General features: G+C 45.1%; 1 protein-coding gene across 1 annotated transcript in view; it reads right to left on the bottom strand.

The window, feature by feature from the left end:
• FAAP20 (FA core complex associated protein 20) overlaps positions 1-19,451 on the bottom strand; it is a 546,873-nt gene extending 527,422 nt beyond the window's left edge. The window contains exon 1 of the mRNA XM_082274236.1: positions 19,431-19,451. The gene's annotated coding sequence lies outside the window, so the exon portion shown is untranslated. The remainder of the gene's footprint in view (positions 1-19,430) is intronic.
• Between the last annotated feature and the right edge of the window lie 852 nt (positions 19,452-20,303).

The raw sequence follows: 20,303 nt of genomic DNA, 5'->3' as shown, positions 1-20,303 counted from the left end.
TACAATTCACAACCGCTGCACCTCTGGACCCCTTTACATTACACTGTCTCCGCACATCTGTACCCCTTTACATTACACAGCCCCCCTACACATATCGACCCCTTTTAATTACATGGCCCCCTGCACACCTTTGGACCCCATTACATTACACAGCCCCCCCACACCTATTGACCCCTTTACATTACACAGCCCCCCACACCTCTGGACCTCTTTACATTATACAGCTTTCCCCCACACCTCTGAACCCTTTTACATTACACAGCCCCCCATGGGCCCCTTCACATTACATGGCCCCCATAGACCCCTTTACATTACACAGCCCCCCCATGGACCTCTTTACATCACATAGCCAACCCCCCCACGGGCCCTTTTCATTATTCATTCCCCCCATGGGCCCCTTTACATTATACAGCCCCCCCATGGGCCACTTTTACATTACACAGCCCCCTATGGATCCCTTTACATTACACAGCCCCCCATGGGCTCCTTTACATTATACAGCCCCCCATGAAACCATTCACATTACACAGCACCCCCATGGGCCCCTTCACAATTTACAGCCCCCTCTCCCATGTACTCCTTTACATTGCACAGCCCCCCCCCCATGGACCCCTTTACATTACACAGCTCCCCCACACCTATGAACCCTTTTACATTACACAGCCCCCCTTGGGCCCCTCTACATTACACAGCCCCCCATGGGCCCCTTTACATTATACAGCCCCCCATGGGCCCCTTTACATTACACAGCCATCCCCCCATGGGCCCCTTTACAATATACAGCCCCCCATGGACCCTTTACAGCTTCCCCCACATCTCTGGACCCCTTTACATTACACAGCTTCCCCCACACCTCTGGACCCCTTTACATTACACAGCTCTCCCCCACATCTCTGAAACCTTTTACATTACACAGCCCCTCCATGGGCCCCTTTCATTACACGCCCCCCCCAAAGACCCCTTTTACATTACACAGCCCCCCACAGACCCCTTTACATTAAACAGCTAACCCCCATGGGCCCCTCTACATTATACAGCCCCCCATGAAACCTTTCATGTTACACAGCCACCCATGGAACCCTTCACATTACACAGCCCCCCATGGGCCCCTTCACATTAAACAGCCCCCATCCCCCATGGACCCCTTTACATTACATAGCCCCCTAATGGACCTCTTTACATTACACAGCTCCCCCCACACCTCTGAACCCTTTTACATTACACAGCCCCCCCATGGGCCCCTTTACATTACACAGCCCCCCAATAGGCCCCTTTACATTACACAGCCCCTCATAGACCCCTTTACATTACACAGCTCCCCCATGGGCCCCTTCACATTATGCAGCCCCTTCCCCATGGAACCCTTTACATTACACAGCCCCTCCCAGCTCTCCCCTTCCTACCTTATTAGGGGATGCAGGGTGGGAGACACAGGAGAGCGAAGCAGGAGGCACTGAAGCAGAATGGGAGAGAGAGAAACAACAGCCCTGAATAAACAGCGGGAATTGCCGGAGTTAACTTTGCGAGTTAACAGCAGGTGATTGGTTGCTAGGGGGTCCTAGCAACCAATCACCTGCTCATTAAATTAGAAAGTTAACTGGCAGTGCCCGTTATTTATTCAGGGCTGCGGTTTCTCTGTCTCCTGTTCTGCTTCAGGGCCTCCTGCTCTGCTCTCCTATGTTAGTGAGCGGCGGAGCAAGTCCAGCAGCTGGCCCTGGGTGTCACCCCTCAGGCAGGTATCACTCTGGTGCTCCCTGACACCCCCCAATTTGTGGCACCTGGGGCAGACCACCCCCTGCCCCCTGTTTGTACACCACTGCTGACAGGGGTTATAACCCTCCCTTGCTCGGTCCGAATTAAGAAAAAAAATTTTGCCCATACTGTAGTTCTACTTTAACGCATGTTGTGGCCCTAGTGCTCATAGCAGAAAATAATACATTGCATTTTTATTTTCTTATTGATGTAAATGGCACTTTTTTCTAAAGTCGTTTATTGGTTTATGGAAAGAGAGATAAATGCCGCGCTATGGAACAAATAATACTAACAAATAAAGTGCTGCATATAGCCATATACAGTTAAGTGTATCTGTGACTAAAGCATCATGTACAGTGCGGAAATTGTGCAAAATATGCAAAAGTGCAATATAATAGATGTGCAATAAACAACATCAAAAAAATGTGCAATAAGAAAAGAAGCAAAAAAATGAATGAATAAAGTAAAGTCCTCAGTTATATATAAAAAGGGCTCTAAGAATTAAAGTCCATATCCAAACAAAAGGAGGAACTTCACGTGTTAAAAATTGAGAATTGTCACCCTGGGTGACAACCATCACCAAAAGAGAGAGTCAGGAGCTCTTATAGTCAAGGGCTTACCTTGCCCTCCTGGCAGCCATCTTGGACATGGGCAGACTGCTGCCTCTTATAGACTCTGATTGCATCATCACTTGCCTGCTGCCTGGGCGTCGCACAGTGATGATGCTGCACACCTGACTATATCTATCACCTGATGGGTTGCAGTCCTTGCCCTTGTGCTCCAAGGTGCATCTCTGCTAGCAGACTTCTGTTCTCCTTGTTCCTCTGTGTATGACCCGGCTTGGCTGATGACTCCTGGTTCTCAACTTCCCGCTTCTGGACTCGACCCCAGCTTGGATGACTACCCACTTCTGGACTTAACCCGGCTTGTTCCTGTCCCCACTTCCCCACTCTTGCTGTGCTATTATTGTTATTTGCTCCAATAAACTGCTTTATTTTACCTGCATTCCCATGTGGTCTGGTTTCCTGGCACCCTGACACTTGCCAGAATTCATGGACTCAAATACCAATAGTTAAGAGTCAGTCAGGATGGAAGTGGTGTCACCTGTGGCGCAATAATCTCCCAATGGTTGTCACAGTCTCCTCAAATCTTTTGATAAGCATATAGAAACTCGAGTACCCAAGGAAACAAAAAGCCTCTTCATAGTGTAAAGCTATCAAAGTTTTAAAAGTAGAAAACTTACATTCTCTTAGTAGTTAACAAACGATTCTGGTACAAAGTAGTGTGATCACAAGGAAATCCAATTGGTGCAATGTTATGGAGCAAACACAATAGACCCGACACGTTTCGTTCTCATAGACTTCAACTGGGGTATAAGTATGTATCCATTCATTATAACGCATATGCGCTGTACTATGAGTATCGTACCGTGTAACGTGTGTCATAACAACACAAGCGGCAGGAAGAAATCTGATACATTTGAGTCCACGGTCATGAACCAGAGGTATCAAGTGAAACATTTTTCTACCTGTGCTACTAAAAAACATAATTTTTGTAAAATCTTACCTGTAAAATTCCTTTCTCTGAGTCCTCCGACAGTCGCCGCCTCCTCTAAGTCATCACAATTGGGTATTGTCCACCTATCCGTAGGAATAGCTAGGCATATGGACTTAGTCAAAAGACAAAAGGCATTAGCATGTACACACCCACAGGGGCTGTCCCATCTGGTCAATACCCCCCCTGCATCACCACTCCCAACTCAGTTTGGTAGCATAGCAGTAGGTAATAAGAACCCCAAAAAGAGGGGCGGGGGTGGCGACTGTCGGAGGACTCAGAGAAAGGAATTTTACAGGTAAGATTTTACAAAAATTCAGTTTTCTCTTACGTCCTCCGACAGTCGCCGCCTCCTCTAAGTCATCAAAATTGGGATGTCCCAAAGCAGTATAGACATGAGGGGTGGGAGACGCAACCGTAGAAAAGGCAACGCAGTACCCACATCAGAGAAAGGAATCTTACACGCACTGTAAGAACCAACTGGGCAACAGCAACAAACAAAGCTCAACAGGAGCAACAGCCCAGGAAAGCAAATGCCAACAGCCAGGGACCCAGGGAAAAAACTAAGGGTCCATCATGGCACAGCCGCAGCCGAGAACTTTGCGGCCAAATGAAGCATCAGCTGATGCCAGAACGTCTACTTTGTAGAACTTGGAAAAAGTGTGCACCGACGACCAAGTCGCCGCCTTGCACACCTGGGCCACCGAGGCCCGATGCCAATAGGCCCAGGAAGTACTCAAAGACCTGGTAGAGTGCGCCTTAACAGGGAAGGGCGGAACCCGTTCCTTCAAGGCGTAAGCCTGCTCAATGGTCTGTCTGATCCATTTGGCAATAGTCGCTGCGGACGCAGCCATGCCCTTCCGAGGTCCCTCAGGAAGGACAAAGAGGGAATCCGTCTTCCGAAAGGATTCCGTAGACTTCAGGTAAACCCTGAGCGCCCTAACAACATCCAAGGAATGCAAGGCAATCTCCTTTGGATGTTTAGGCTTCGTACAAAGCGAAGGCAGGACAATGTCCTCATTAAGGTGATAATCAGAGATCACCTTGGGAAGGAAGGATGGGGGTGGTCGCAAAACCACCTTATCCCTGTGAATTATCAAGTAAGGGGAGCGGCAAGACAACGCCGCCAGCTCCGACACTCTGCGAGCCGAAGTGATCGCCACAAGAAAAGCAACCTTTTTCGACAGCAGAGGCAACAATATCTCCCCGATATTCTCGAAGGGAGCATGCTGCAAAGCGGACAGGACCAAATTCAAGTCCCATGGAGGTAAAGGCTCCTTTCTGGGAGGAGCCAAATGTCGCACACCTTGAATGAAGGTGCGCACCAAGGAATGAGACGCCACAGGGCGTTGGAAAAGGACCGCCAGTGCTGACACCTGGCCCTTTATTGTGGCCAGCGCCAGGTGCTGATCCACTCCAGACTGGAGGAAAGCCAAGATCCTCGACACCGAGTAAGAACGAGGGGAAAACCCCCTGGACTCACACCAGGTGAAGTAGGCCTTCCAGGTACGGTAATAGATCTTACCAGAGGAAGATTTCCTAGCCTTGATCAGGGTAGGAATAACCTCAGGAGATAGACCCTTGTCCTTCAAGACCTGGGTCTCAACAGCCAGGCTGTTAAAGCCAGCGACCGTAAAGCAGGGTGGAAGATCGGACCTTGAGACAGAAGATCTTCCCGCAGAGGCAGGCGCCACGAAGGTGCCACTGCCAGGTGAACAACGTCGGCGTACCAGGATCGGCGAGGCCAGTCCGGTGCCACCAGAATCACCATGTGCGGTTCCGAGGCCAATCTGCGAAGGAACCGGGATAGTAACTGAATCGGAGGAAAGGCGTACATCAGACGATACTGATGCCAAGGGGCCACCAACGCATCCGAGGCGTCCGCCAACGGATCACGCGTTTTTGCCACGAATCTTTCCACCCTTCGGTTTAGCCGGGATGCGAACAGATCCACATCTGGGGATCCCCACTTCGCACACAGCATCTGAAAGACCTCCGGGTGCAGGGACCATTCCCCCTGGTCCAGGGTCTGGCGGCTCAGATAGTCGGCCTGCCAATTTTCCACACCCGGAATGTGAACTGCCGAGATCGCCGGGACATGAGTCTCGGCCCAAGACAGGATGTCGGCCACCTCCCGGGCCGCTCGAGCACTCCTGGTGCCCCCTTGGTGGTTGATGTAAGCCACCGCGGTAGCATTGTCCGTCTGTACACGAACAGGCAGGCCCTGGAGACGGTCCGACCACTGGAAGAGACAGAGTTTTATTGCTCTTAGTTTCAGCACATTTATCGGGAGGGAGGATTCCTCCTCCGACCAAGTGCCCTGGGCAGACAGGTTGCCCAGGACTCCACCCCAGCCCGACAGGCTGGCGTCCGTGGTAACCACTGTCCACACCACCGGGCGGAAGGACTTGCCTTCCGCCACCGCCAGGGACTGGATCCACCACAGAAGAGCCAATCTGGTCTGGCGACTCAAGGAGACATCCAGATCCAAGGACTGAGGAAGTCTGTCCCACCTGGCCAGGATCTCCGTCTGGAGAGCCCGCGTGTGGAAGTGGGCAAAGGGAATCGCCTCGAAGGCCGACACCATCAACCCCAGGCCCCGCATGCAGGTCCTGAGTGACGAGGACGGATTGTCCCTGAGGGACCTGAGTTCGTCCCGCAAAGTCCGGAGCTTGTCCTCCGGCAAGAACACCTTTGCCTGAGCAGAGTCCAGAACCATTCCCAGATAGGGAAGGCGAAGCGACGGAGACAACGCTGATTTCTGAACGTTGATGGTCCATCCGAACTCCTGGAGCGTCTGTACCGTGATGGACAGGTCGCGCACAAGGTCCTGGCTTGCCCTTGATCTCAGAAGCAGATCGTCCAGGTACCCCAGAACCGCAATGCCCTGGGCCCGTAGCAGGCCCAGGACCGGCGCCAACACCTTGGTGAAGACCCTTGGAGCCGAAGCGAGACCGAAAGGTAACGCCACAAACTGGTAGTGGTCCTCTGCGATAGCAAACCGAAGGAACCGCTGATGACTCTCGAAAATGGGGATGTGCAGGTACGCATCCTTCAGATCTATTGAAGCCAGGAATTCTCCCGGACTCAAGGAGGCCACAACCGAACGGAGAGACTCCATTCGGAACTTTTGAACACGCACGAAGCGGTTCAGCGCTTTCAGGTCCAGAATAGGACGCACTTTGCCCTCCTTCCTGGGCACAGTGAACAGATTCGAATAAAACCCCCGAAACCTGTCCCGGTGAGGCACCGGGACAATCACTCCCTGAGCAAGTCCTGCACTGCCTGATGCAAATCCTGCAGACGCCCCGGAAGCAGATGAAGATTGGAGTGAAAGAATCTGTCCGCCGGCCTGGAAAGGAATTCGATCTTGTAACCCGATCGAACGATTTCCTGGACCCATCTGTCCGATAACCGGAGCAGCCAAGGTTGAAGGAAACCGCGCAAACGTCCCCCCACCCCTGAAATGGGTGAGGGCGCCCCTTCAGGCAGAGGCGGATTGTCCCGATGAGCCGGCGTTGCCGGTCTTCTGCTTGCCCGCCCAGGAGTTCTTCTGGTTGCCCTGGGCCTTGAAGGGCTTGCCCGTGGATTGGTTCCGAAAGGCACGAAAGGACCCCTGAGTGGATCTAGGCGCAGAACCCCCGCTTGCCTTGGAAAGACTTGTTCTTCGGGTTCTGGGGTAGCATAGTGCTCTTGCCCCCCGTGACGCCTTTCACCAGGGTATCCAACGCCTCGCCAAAAAGGCGAGAGCCAGCATAGGGAAAATCAGCAACTGTTTTCCGTGAGGACTGGTCGGCCGACCAGCTCTTCAGCCATATCAGTCGCCGGTTAAGCACCGCGACACTCGAGAGGCGAGCCACCAAGGGGGCCTCATTCAAGGCTGCATCACACAAATACATGACTCCTTGGTGGATCTGGTCCACCATTTCCAGTCGGGCAGGCGGCACGTCATCAGACACTAGGTTGCTTCTAAGCACCTTGATCCAATCAGCTACCGCCTGAGCCACCATAACGGACGCGAAAACGGGTTTGAGCAACGAACTCGCCACCGTATAGGAATGGCGGGCTAGAGACACCAACCGCCGGTCCATGGGATCCCGGAAAACCGGAGTATCCTCAGTAGGAACCAAGGTAGCCTTGTTCAGTACGGCCACAGTGTGATCTACCTGTGGAGGCACACACCATCGCGATTCCGTAGCCGGCGCAAAAGGATAAAGCAATTTGAACCGACTAGGCACCACGAATGGACGTTTCAACGTGCGCCACATTTCATTAACAGTGTAATGAAATTCAGCTGGGCAGGGAAAAACCTGCGCAGACTTGCGGGCCCTGTGCGTCTCAAATGAGGACACAACGCCCAGAGGATTGGGCTCATCCTCTAAATGCAAGGTTTCTTTTACAGAAACAATCAACTCATCCATGGTCGCCCGTTCTTCAGGTGACCCTGGGGAGGATGTGTCAACACCCTCAATTTTAGCCTCCCCCTCAGACCCCGGGGGGTCCAAGGATGAGCGGGACCCTGAAAAGGGCACGCTTGCAGCAGCAGCAGCAGCAGCAGCCATATCCCCGTCTGAATCAGAAGAGAGAGACAGCCTGGGCTGTTTTCTCGCAGCCCGTTCAGACATCAGCATTTCCATATTTGCCACTAAAGTCGCAACTACAGCAGCCAAATCAGGTCGCAGCGGAGCCACAGAAGAACTGGGACCCCCCACTAAAGCTGGAGGAAACTTGCTTTCCTGAGAATGAAGTACTGTCCCCTTAAATAGCGCTGCGGAGTGCGCAGCCCACCGCTACTGTCACAGCTATGAAGACCCCCAAAAGGAGAAAGAAAAACTGAGCCAGAAGCAGTATACAGAGGAAGACTGAGAGAGATGCAGTGCAGAGCCCGCAGATCGTTGCTACCTGTGTCCTTTGCTGCCTGAGAGGAAAAGGAAATGCTGCTGGAAGGGGCTGGCTATAAGCCAGACCTCAGGGAAAATGGCTGCCCATAGGAAATGCATTGGAGGCTTCACTAAGATGGCCGCCGAAATGCGGCCGAACCGATCGTTCTACAGCCCACAAAATGGCGGCGGAGGGCGCCAAAACGATCTGTATACTCGCCCCAGAGGGGCCATATCCATGTGCAGTAAAAAACATGGCGGACCGCGCGAATATACCCCCGCAGCGGTCGCCGCACAACACTCACGTCTGTACCCCCAACATGCACCTAAGGTGACACAGGGACAGGGACCCCCAGTAAAAAACATACAAATTTGTACAAAACGAACCCCGCAGGGATCGCACAGGGAGTCACACAGGCACAGACATGGGGACACACAGCAACACAGACTGCCACCCCAGACAGAGGCCCCACACAGAAAAGTACTTACCTGTACCCGATGGCGTGGGGGAGCCTCTACGCACGGATAAACCTCTGTCCTCTCCTGACAGGGAGTGCCATGAGCCAGGGACATGACGCTGCAGCATCGCAGACGAGTCCTGTGAGGTAGCCACCTCACGGCTGCATCCCTGCAGCGAACAGGGATGGGTCGTTCATAATGCCAGGGCGAACCATAGCTGAACACTCGATGGCGGGCTGGGGGTCCCTCAGTGCCCTGGAGAACCAGGGCGGCCAGTCCGAATCCCAGCACCGCATGATCCATCTTCATCCGAAGAATGAACTAACACTAAAGCTGACAAAATAAACAGCTAGTAAAGTGAGAGAAAAAAACTGACATTTTTCAAAGAAAATAAAACGAAAGATATAGGAAGGCTGAGACTGAAGCCCCAGCACAAGGTAGCCTGACTATTCCTGAAAGCTAGGCAAACTAAAACTGAGTTGGGAGTGGTGATGCAGGGGGGGTATTGACCAGATGGGACAGCCCCCGTGGGTGTATACATGCTAATGCCTTTTGTCTTTTGACTAAGTCTATATGCCTAGCTATTCCTACGGATAGGTGGACAATACCCAATTGTGATGACTTAGAGGAGGCGGCGACTGTCGGAGGACGTAAGAGAAACATTGTTTATCTACTCACATGCCCTTTTAAAAAACAGTATATTGGACGTACCATATGTCCTTTTTCTGTGCGAGTTAATGAACACAGCCAATATTAAGAAAGGCCAGATTAATCATAGTGTCCCTAAACACTATCTCCGTCACCACAATAAGGACCCTAAGGGTACACAGTTCCTAGTTATAGACAAATATACGCCTCCTTGGAGGAGCGGTTCAGCCTTTAGAAGTGTTTTGCATCTGGAAACTTATCGGATCTATGAGCTCAAATCCTACTGGCCATATGGCATGAATGTTGATTGGGACATTAACGCCTTCATCAATAGGGCTTGAACTCAGTGGAAAGGGTGTGTGGACTTTTAATGTTTGAGAGTTTTTTTTCTTCCTCCTTTTTTTTTTACAAATTTCTTTGTTTGATGTTGTTTATTGCACATCTATTATATTGCACTTTTGCATATATTGCACAATTTTCACACTTTACATGATGCTTTAGTCACAGATATATTCAATTGTATATGGTTATATGCAGCACTTTATTTGTTATTATATTTGTTCAATAGTGCGGCATTTATCTCTCTTTCCTTAGTCTTTTTTTAGTCTTTTACAACATTGTTGTGTTGCAGTGCCTGCAGCTCCATGACAGTAGCGCAGTGATTATTTTATACATTTGTTTTTTTGGTTTATATTGTAGGTCTTTATATACTGTATATTGACCTAGGTAATCTAGGTCATTTCAGTCTGAGTTTACTAGCAGATGATTCTTTTGTTCTGGTGACTGGGTGAATGGGAGTAGGTTTTAGATGGTTTTAATTTTTTATTGTGTGTCATTTGTAGTGTTACATGTTCCTTAAGATACATGTTCTCGTTATCCTAATAAAGTGCATATTAGTTAATATATAATATAGTCTATACTCTTATCTCTAGTAGTTCAGATATATTTTCTCGAGGGAAAAGATTTTCTTTTGTTGTGATTAAAAACCTGACAGAAATGTAACTCTTCACCACTTTGGCTGGAATTAGGTGTTATTGGCCCACCTCTCCACCTTGTTCAATCAGAGAATGCCTAGCATTTGCTGAAAAGACATGCAAAGCTTGAATGGTGCCAAAGCCGAGGCAGGCAAACTCTGTGATAACTATGCAGTAGAGCAACTACACGGCAAGGGATCCAGAAGACAGCAGGTGATCCCTGTAGTAGCAGAGACTACTGCAATGATTTCTAGTTTGCATGAGGAACCTACATGTATAGCATATACACACTTACGTTAAAGTGGCAAATAAGATAAAGAGAGAATTAAGAGACTGGATGGGATGCTGGGGAACTCAATAACTCTTCTCCAATATGGCTCCAGGGAAGAAGGGAGGGGAGCCACGTGTACAGGTGCAGAGCCCCACCCCAGGGGAGAAAGTCGATACAAGGAGGGAGGGAGTAGATCGACTGGAAAGGTCCAAAGGGCGAGGGCCAAAAACCCATCAAGGGGCAGGCAAAAGTCCGCCAATGGAGGGGGGAGAGATGGGGGGGAGGGGAGATGTGGGGGTGGGGTGGAGGGAAGGATGGGGGAGGCGGAAGGGGGGAGGAGAGGGGGATGGGGTGGAGGGAGGGAGGGGGGACTGGGAAAAGACAACTACTGCCCTATATGCCTATTCTATTATTCAACAGGAAATAATTTCTCTTCATCAAGTGACCAAGAAAGAAAGATAGATATATAAACTCACAATTAGGAATTCGATGACAGAGATAAACCTTGTAACGTATAACGTCAGAGGTCTGAACTCCCCAGAAAAAAGACAAAGAATTATGAAAGAAATTAAAAATATGGAAGCTAATATAGTCTTCCTACAGGAAACTCATATCCCACACTCATCCAACACTAGGCTTTATTCGAAGGCTCACCCAAGCTGGTATTATGCAGACTCCACAACAAAAAAAGCAAAGGGGGTGGCCATAGGAATAGCAAGAGGAATACAGTTTACCCTGGAAGGGAGGATGACAGATAATGAAGGTAGATTCCTCTTTTTGAAAGGAAGACTGTTTTCAAGAGAGGTGACCTTGGTAAATATATATTGCCCAAATGACAAACCCATGAGGTACCTTGGAAAAATATTAGATAAATTAGTGGAGTTTAAAAAGGGGTGGGTGATAGTGGCCGGAGATTTTAATTTTTGTTTTGACCCTGAGGTAGACATCACGTCGAACACACAGAGAAGTAGAACATCACATCTGAAAATGATTAAAAAGAAGTTATTCCAATATCAACTCTTGGATACATGGAGAGTGTTACACCCAAAAGAACGGGATTACACATTCTACTCCTCTTTGCATAAGACTCACTCGATGATCGACCATATATTGATTGAACACAGGGGTTTAGAGGCAGTGACAGAGGTTAAAAATAGGATCGAGACATGGTCGGACCATGCCCCAGTCAAGATGAAGCTGAAAATAGCAGGGGGCCAGATCAAACCCAACACCTGGAGATTAAATGAGGAATTACTGAGAGATAAAAAATGGGGAGAAGAAATTAGAAAAGAAATAGAACTATACTTTCAGATAAATGAAAAGGAAGAAACCCCAAAAAACATACTGTGGGAGGCCCAAAAAGCTTACATGAGGTGGATTCTAATTTCTAAAGGGGCCAGGAGGAAAAAAGAGAGAGTGGAAAAAAAAGACAGACTGATAAAAGACATCTATGATCTAGAACAACGACATAAAGATACACAGAATATAGAGATTCAACATCAACTAGAAATAAGAAGAGAGGAACTAAAAGAATTATTGTTACAAGGAATAAGACAGGGTAATAATAAAGCCATTAAAGAGAACTATCAATGGAAAAACAAGATTGGGAAGAAACTGGCGAGGGAATTAAAAAGAAAGAAAACAATGAACTACATAGAGAGGATAAGAGACGACAAGGGGGAAATAGTATATTCAACTGCTGATATAGCAAAGGTGTTTCAGGATTATTATGGGAAACTCTATAATATTAAAGAATCAGCAGACAAGAAGGACCTGAATAAAATAAGTAAAATTCAAAAATATCTAAGAGAGGCGAGACTTCCCAAAATACAACAAGATGAATTAGATCAGTTAGAGGCCCCAATCACAGAGGAAGAAATAAAAACAGCCCTTAATACTACGAATTCAGGAAAAAGTCCCGGACCAGATGGGTTTATAGTGAACTATTATAAAAAGTATAAAGACCTATTAATACCCAAACTAAAAGATTACTTTAATGACCTAGGTCAAGGATATGAAATGAGTAAAGAAGCCCTCCTAGCTTCAATTACAATAATCCTGAAGGAAGGAAAAGACGCTACAACATGTTCAAGCTATAGACCCATTTCATTATTAATTATAGATACAAAACTTTTTGCAAAAGTATTGGCAACCAGGCTGAAAAGCCTGATGATGAAATGGGTACATAGCGACCAAGTGGGTTTTATACCGGGGAGACAGGGAAGAGACAACAGAGTAAGAACACGTCTATTGATGCAGCAGATGGCAAGGAGTGGATCCCAGGGACCAATACTGTCAATAGATGCAGAAAAGGCATTTGACAGAGTAGGCTGGGAATTTATGACTAAAACTTTGGAGGAATTGGGTATTGGAGCAAAAATGATGGCTTGGATAAAAACACTGTATAGCCACCCTACAGCCAAGGTGAGGGTAAACGGGACCCACTCCGAGCCATTTGGGATGTCTAAAAGAACGAGGCAGGGATGCCCCCTTTCCCCACTGTTGTTTGTTCTTTCTCTGGAACCCCTCCTGGCAACAATTAGGAGGTGTCCAGATGTTACGGGAGTGACGGTTGGGGATGTGGAACATAAAGTAGCCGCATTTGCGGACGATGTTTTGCTTTATATCTCCAATCCAAGAGTTACTCTCCCAAATCTGATGGAAATTCAAAAGAAACACGGAGAACTTTCCAATTTATAATTATATACCAGAAAATTATATACCACTGCTAAACTAAGTTAAAACGGAGTTAAATAGGATCTCACATAGACAGTTATCCTGGATAGGAAGAATTAATATTATCAAGATGCCATTACTACCGAAAATAGCCTACAAATACCAAATGTTACCAATACCAATTCCTCAAGTATATTTTAAAACACTGAAATCTCTAGTCTCCAAATTTATTTGGAAAAAGGGAAAACCCAGAATACAATTTACAGTACTAACAAAGGGCACGAATCAAGGAGGCCTAGCGGTTCCAGACTTCAAAAAATATTAGAGTGATGGAATGGGGGAAGTTAAAAAATGAAAAAAGTTGGGTAAAAATAGAATGCACTATGAGTTGCACCCAATTAGGGAAAATTATATGGATCCCTTCACAATATAGGAAACTGAATATTAATACACATTTGATTACACATCACGCAATAGGAATCTGGGATATAATTCACAAAAAAAATAAATGGAAATACAATTCACCATTAATTCCTTTAAGAGATACTAATTTTTTCCCACCAGGTCAAAAAAAGATGGGAGGAAGTTGGATCACAGATGAGGTCGCACGGGTTAGGGACATTATAGAAAAGGGGAAATTGTGTACAATAAATAATTCAAAACAAAAAAAATGGAAGATAAATGAATGGCGGTATTGTCAGCTAAAACATTTCGTGTCCATCCTACCAAAACCGTTAAGATCGGGAGACGAATTGCTCCCATTCGAAGAAATCTGCTATTATGAAAAATACAAGAACAGTATTTCAAATATATATAAAATATTGGTGGGCATGATGGGTCCGAGGGTACCGCCATACATTGAAAAATGGGAAAAGGAAATAGGAATACGGAATAAAGATTATCACCTAGGAACAAGTCTTAGATTAATACACAGTTCTTCAGTAGATGTGAACACAGCAGGAATGAACTATAAATGCATCGCAAGACGGTACAATACCCCAGATAGAACCCACAATTATCAAAAAGAGAAATCAAAATATTGTTGGAGGGGTTGTATAGAAGTTGGCACAATGGCCCATCTATGGTGGGAATACCCAAAAATAAAAAAATTCTGGAAGGAGGTTCTAGCTCAAATTAAAGAAATTACAAAAATAGAGATTAAAGAAGATCCTTGGTTCTGTCTATTCCACAGCACAAAAAGTTCAATAAAACAATATAAAGTGACATTAATTCCCCATTTGATGAACGCTGCAAAGGGTTTGATCCCATTATTCTGGCAGAGAAGCGAAGCACGGACATTAGGCGATTGGGTAAGAAGAGTAGAAAAAATAAGAATATTGGAATACGTAAAAGAGTGGGAGGATGACGAGACTATAGAGTGGGAAGACACCTGGGAGGATTGGATAGACTTCAAGAAAACAAAGGGATATACTAAGTGGAATAAAGAATAGGCAATAAGAAAAATAGATTCAAGGAAGTAGTCGGGGGGGGGGGGGTAAAGGGTAAAATAGGGAGGGTGGGGGGTAGGGAAATAATTGGGTGATGTACTGTTTTATATCTGATATGAATTTGTGTTTTTGTATTTTGAAAACAATAAATACATTTATTAAAAAAAAAAGTGTAAAAAAATTGAAGTAAATCTAAAAAAATTAATTTAAAAATGTCAACGCCCCCCTGTCCCTCCGTGTGTCATTCAAATGCAAATGTCCATGTAGGTCCAGGCACGCATATGTAAATGTTCATTGCACCACACATATGAGTTATCACTGTAAATGTAAAAATGAAATCAATAATTCTAGAGCCAGACTTCTTATTTAACTGCAAACTCATCACATTCAAAGACTTTTAAAGTGTCACCTGTGAACAATTTTAGGTACCTTAGTTTGTTACCATTTTACAGGTGTGCTCAATTTTAAATCTTGACATGTTTGGTATCTATTCATTCAAGGCAACCTTATATTTTATACAATAATATAATATAATATTTACCAAAAATAAAGCATCAGGCTGTGCTGGTGGAGTGGGGTACAGGCTTCACAGTACCCACTCAGAATTGCTGTATCCATTGGGAAAAGTTACGGGAAATGAAGCACACACAAAGGGTTAACTATGCAAGAGGAACCGTCTCATTTCTAAGTTAGAGTGTTGCCTTACCATGGATTTCACTGCAGCCCCAGCCTGTAAGCGCAGGCATCATCAAGTGTTATACTTTGACTGTACCGCAGTCTGGAATGTTAGCCAAACATGTGGAATAGGGAGTGCTTGACGGTTGTCTTACCGATAATTTTACATGTCTGTAGCTTCCAGCTACTAGTGAGTCCCCCAATTGGTTGTTAAGGCCCTGTCCACATGCATCTGAGGGACCTCTTCCTTGGATGGAGAACAGAGCTGAAGCCATCTTACATTACCTTGTTTAGTTTAAGTCCCAGTGAATTTTCATCCTGTGTGCAATCGGTTGCCATTTTTCTATAGTATATTGTAGCCTGACAAGCTGTTTTATATGATCATTCTGCACCATTTAATTTACATGTTATGTTGGCTAATATCAGTGATAGGAGCATTAGAGAGGTACTTTTCTTATTTGTTTATAGGCAAAAATTAAGTTGTAACTCCCGTTTCTTCCCTGCTGCCTTCTCGGAGGTCTACATAACACATCCCAGGAGACAGTTTTTCTGAGGGGCGTGGTGCGGATGTATCGCAGGGCTTTGAGAACCAGCAGAGACCAGTACATCTGTGCATGCATTGAAAGGTTTCCCATGCATACATGCAGACATGCAGACGCCACAGGTATCCAGATACCAGTGTTGTGTGCAGGGAAGAAATGGGGACTGGGGTTCTTCTTTTAATATGACGTGGACAGTCCTAAGGAATGGGATAACAACACCTTAAGGAACTAAATGTGGATAACCTCAAGAAAGATAGGTCAAATGCAGAAAACTTTTTGACAAATTATATACAAATAAGCAGGGGAGGATAAGGTAATGCTGGGGGAAAAGAACGAGCAGAAGGTTGTAGGAAATTTTTCACTAGGGTCTAGATGGGGGTGGGGGATAGAAAAAAAAACAGAAAGACAGAGAAGCTAGGATGTGGAAGTTAACAGGGTTTGATGTGGACATTGTGGGGTTAGCAAAGCCTTTTAGCGAATGTAAGCATTTCAAAAAATGTTAGCAGAATGGAATTACTTGTGATCAACCTAATTTTTCATATAGTGGTCATAAAAGAAACATGGCTTATTAAAAACCCACCATCTGAGCCCTATTTTCCATTTTTTTCTCTACTTCTTTTAATTCTTTTTGCTTTTGCATCAACCTAATTTATGTTTCTTCCTTCAATTATCCTTTAGCCATCTAATTTCTCTTTGCTTACTTTTGTCCCGACTTTTCCAACACCCTAAATCCCATGTGCTGTATCACTGAGTTTCTCTAAGCTCCTAAGATACCTCTTGATTATTTCTCTCCCTAAACACATGGGGAGGTTGGCTTGACCTTACAAGCACTTTGTACTTGTCCTATTTGTTACCATATGGTACATTAGTATTTCTTGTAATACTTTCCTTGCATGATATTTGTTATTGTTCATACTTCAGATACTGGTTTGTCATATTGTGAAAAATTGCATATTTTATGAAAAAAAATGTAGGAAGCTAGTATGGGAAGCTTCTAATCCTACCGCACTATATTTAAAGCTAAAACAAGAGTTTTTGTTAGAGCTAGACATTAAAGTGGAACTCTAGGAGTTAACCTTTTTTTAAAAAACTTACATTGGTCCAGCTTGGCTCAGGGTAATTATTCATATGCATTATCCAGAGGACCACTGGGGATGCTGAAAATCACTGTAGTAGTCAGCGCTATATACAGTGATACCTATAATCTTCCAAGTGTTTTTTACTCTCTGTGCACTGCATGCGGGGGGAAACTCACTCTGCACTTTCACCTTTCAGAGAACACCTTGTATTATTTCCAGTGAATAAAAGGCATTTTCTGATTGGCAGAGGAAGAGATTGCTGTGTCATCTGCCCCCCCCCCCCCCCCTTCCTACATAGGGATAGATCTTGCAATGCTATAAAGTCTTTTGTTTAGAACTCAGTGACTCTGGTTAGGCAGCTCTCATGCATGAAAAAACTCTAGAGCAGGGATCCTCAACTCAAACAAAGGGACAGTTTCATATTCTTCAGATTTAGGAGGCTAAATTGTGGCCTGTAGGAGTAGAGATTGCTCCAACATCAATGGCCACTGGAAGTAAACAACTCCCTGGCTTTGTGATGAGTGGGAGTAAAAATTGACCCAGTGCCTTGGGTCAGTTTAAGGAGGAATAATGCTTTATCCTTGGTGTCATTGGAAGGATCAATGCCCTATCTTTTGTATCAGTAGGAGGACTACTACCCCATCATTGATGTAATTGGTGGAAACTGTGACCATAGTTGGTATCAGTGGGAGGAATTGTGTGTCAGTAGAAATAATAGTGCCCCATCAATGGTGTTCAAGAGAGGAACTTGTGCCTTACTATTGGGGTCAGTGGGGGGGAATTAGTGCCCAATTTTTTGGTTCAATGGGAAAAATAGTGCCCCAGAAGCCAAGTAAAGACAGGCAAAGGGTAGTATACAGCTCAAGGGCAACGGTTTGGTGACCACTGCATTAAAGGCTAAATTAGAGAAAATCCACATAGGGGAAAAGGAGCACCAATGATAGTGTTTATTTTATCCCAAAAATCTAACAAGACAAGACAACACAGGTTTAGGGCTCAAGAGTAATAGTTAAGATGAAAGGTACTATATTTGAAAGGGTTGCATTGGGTATGTTTGCCATATTTACTGAAGCAAACCACTGGTTGGAGCCAAAGAAAACATATAGCAAGTGCTTTGGACTATAAGACCATTGAATTTTTTAGGCATGCTAGAGGTGGCTATCTATATGGTCATGTTAAAAAATATAATAGTTCTAATTTGAGTTCTACTATAAAGATTACATTATTTTAACTCACCCTTTTAAGGGTGTTCCAAGAGTTAAAGTGAAAAGCAAATGGCACTATCTTTTGAAAAAAGCATTTATGCTGAAACGCGTCAAGGCCACGCTGCTGACAGCCTACCTTTGCATCTGTATACGCTCTTTACCACGAGATGTTTGTAAGTGCAATTTGGTGTATTTTTATTTAATTAAAATTTTAGCAGTGTTACACTATTTTGTGCTCCCTTGTTTTTTGGTTCCTTTCTGGCCATCTGACGGAGTGAGAGCCTCTCTGGTGTGACGGTTCATATCTGCTATTACCTCTTCACCTCAACATCAGTGACCTCAGTCATCCCTTTCGGATTATCCATCCATTGTACAACAAGCTGATTTGACTCATATGCTATATGGCATTTTGAGTCCTATCGTTCTGGTGAGCACAATATATCTCTATATCTTGTTGGTGTTGGGATCCAGTGAGCACTTCAATTATCACCGTTGTGGACTGTTTTTTTCACTTCACATATGGGACTGTTGATTTGATGTTCACTTTTATTCATTTTGCTATTTATTTGTATTTACCTTTCTTGGTTTATATATATACACGTTTATATTGCTAGTATTTATTAGCGCTGCACTTTTTTCCACATTTTGCTGTTCCAAGAGTTAAGCCTAGTACACATCGGTCGAAAAACGGGCGGCTTCGGCATGTTCAAAAGAAACCGGCTGACATCTGGGCCCATGTGTACTGCAGCCGGGCCGACATTTTTCCGTTCAGCCATGCTCGATTGAACGTAAAAAAAAAAACTAGTTGTGTGTACCAGGCTTTAGTCTTCACCAAAATCCTTACCAAGATGATGGTCAAGCTGCACCTTGATTGGAGAGACTTTAGCTAGGTATGGTCATGTGTAGGACAACAGTGACAGTTTTTTTTCTGCTCTCCACACTCAATGGCTACCTGTGCCAGAATGCATGTCCATAATAAGCTATAGACCGCAGACATAATGTCAGCCAAATTTGGTTAAAACTAACCTACATCATCTGTGAATTGATAGCTAATTTTTCTACTGCCTCTTTGGGGACATTAGAGAAATGTGTGTTGTCAAAGAATAAGAGTATATACTACAGGAAAGTATTGCATGAAACTTTCAACGCCTTTTTTATGCTTTATTAGGATCTATTTAGTACATATTTAATTATGAGGCAACAAAACCTGTTATGTCCTGTGAGGGAAGGTATCACGATTCTCGTCACTCTATAAACACTCACATACCGGCATCTCTTTCCTGTGGTGCAAGGTAGTTGCTGTAGAAACCAGAGGAAATAAACAATAAAAATGTGTTTTTATTAAACTGAGAATCACACATTGCTTATAAAACTATGTGTCATGTTACTACTGACCAGGGTAGCCAAGGCACATCTGGACACTGATACTCAGGCATGGAAACTATATATAAAGTTTAGCACTAGAAGGACATTTTAGTCTGGAGTGGAACTCTACTTCATAACAAACAATTTTAAAATTTAAAAAATGTAAAACTTCCATAATTTACTTTGCACTTAAACGTAATATACTATATTCTCAAAAGTATTGGGACACCTGCCTTTACACGCACATGAAATTTAATGGCATCCCAATCCTAGTCCATAGGGTTCAATATTAAGTTGGCCCACCCTTTTCAGCTATAACAGCTTCAACTCTTATGGGAGGACTGTCCACAAGGTTTAGGAGTGTGTCTTTGGGAAAGTTTGACCATTCTTCCAGAAGCGTATTTGTGAGGTCAGGCACTGATGTTGGACAAGAAGGCCTTGCTTGCAGTCTCTGCTATAGATCATTCCAAAGGTGTTCAAAGATGTTCAATCTGTTGAGGTCAGGACTCTGTGTAAGACATAAATAAGCGAGTTTGGAGTGGAGGAACTTGACTGACCTGCACAGAGTCCTGACCTCAACCCGATAGAACACCTTTGGAATGAATTAAAGCAGAGACTGCGAGCCAGGTCTTCTCATTCAAATTCAGTGCCTGACCTCACAAATGTGTTTCTGGAAGAATGGTCAAACATTCCCATAGACACACTTTTAAACCTTGTGGACATCCTACCCGGAAGAGTTGAAGCTGTTATAGCTGCAGAGGGTGGGCCAACTCAT

Source organism: Pelophylax lessonae, assembly GCF_965119305.1.
Source record: "Pelophylax lessonae genome assembly, chromosome: 12".
Lineage (NCBI taxonomy): Eukaryota > Metazoa > Chordata > Amphibia > Anura > Ranidae > Pelophylax > Pelophylax lessonae.
This window is presented reverse-complemented; position numbering and strand designations above follow the sequence as displayed.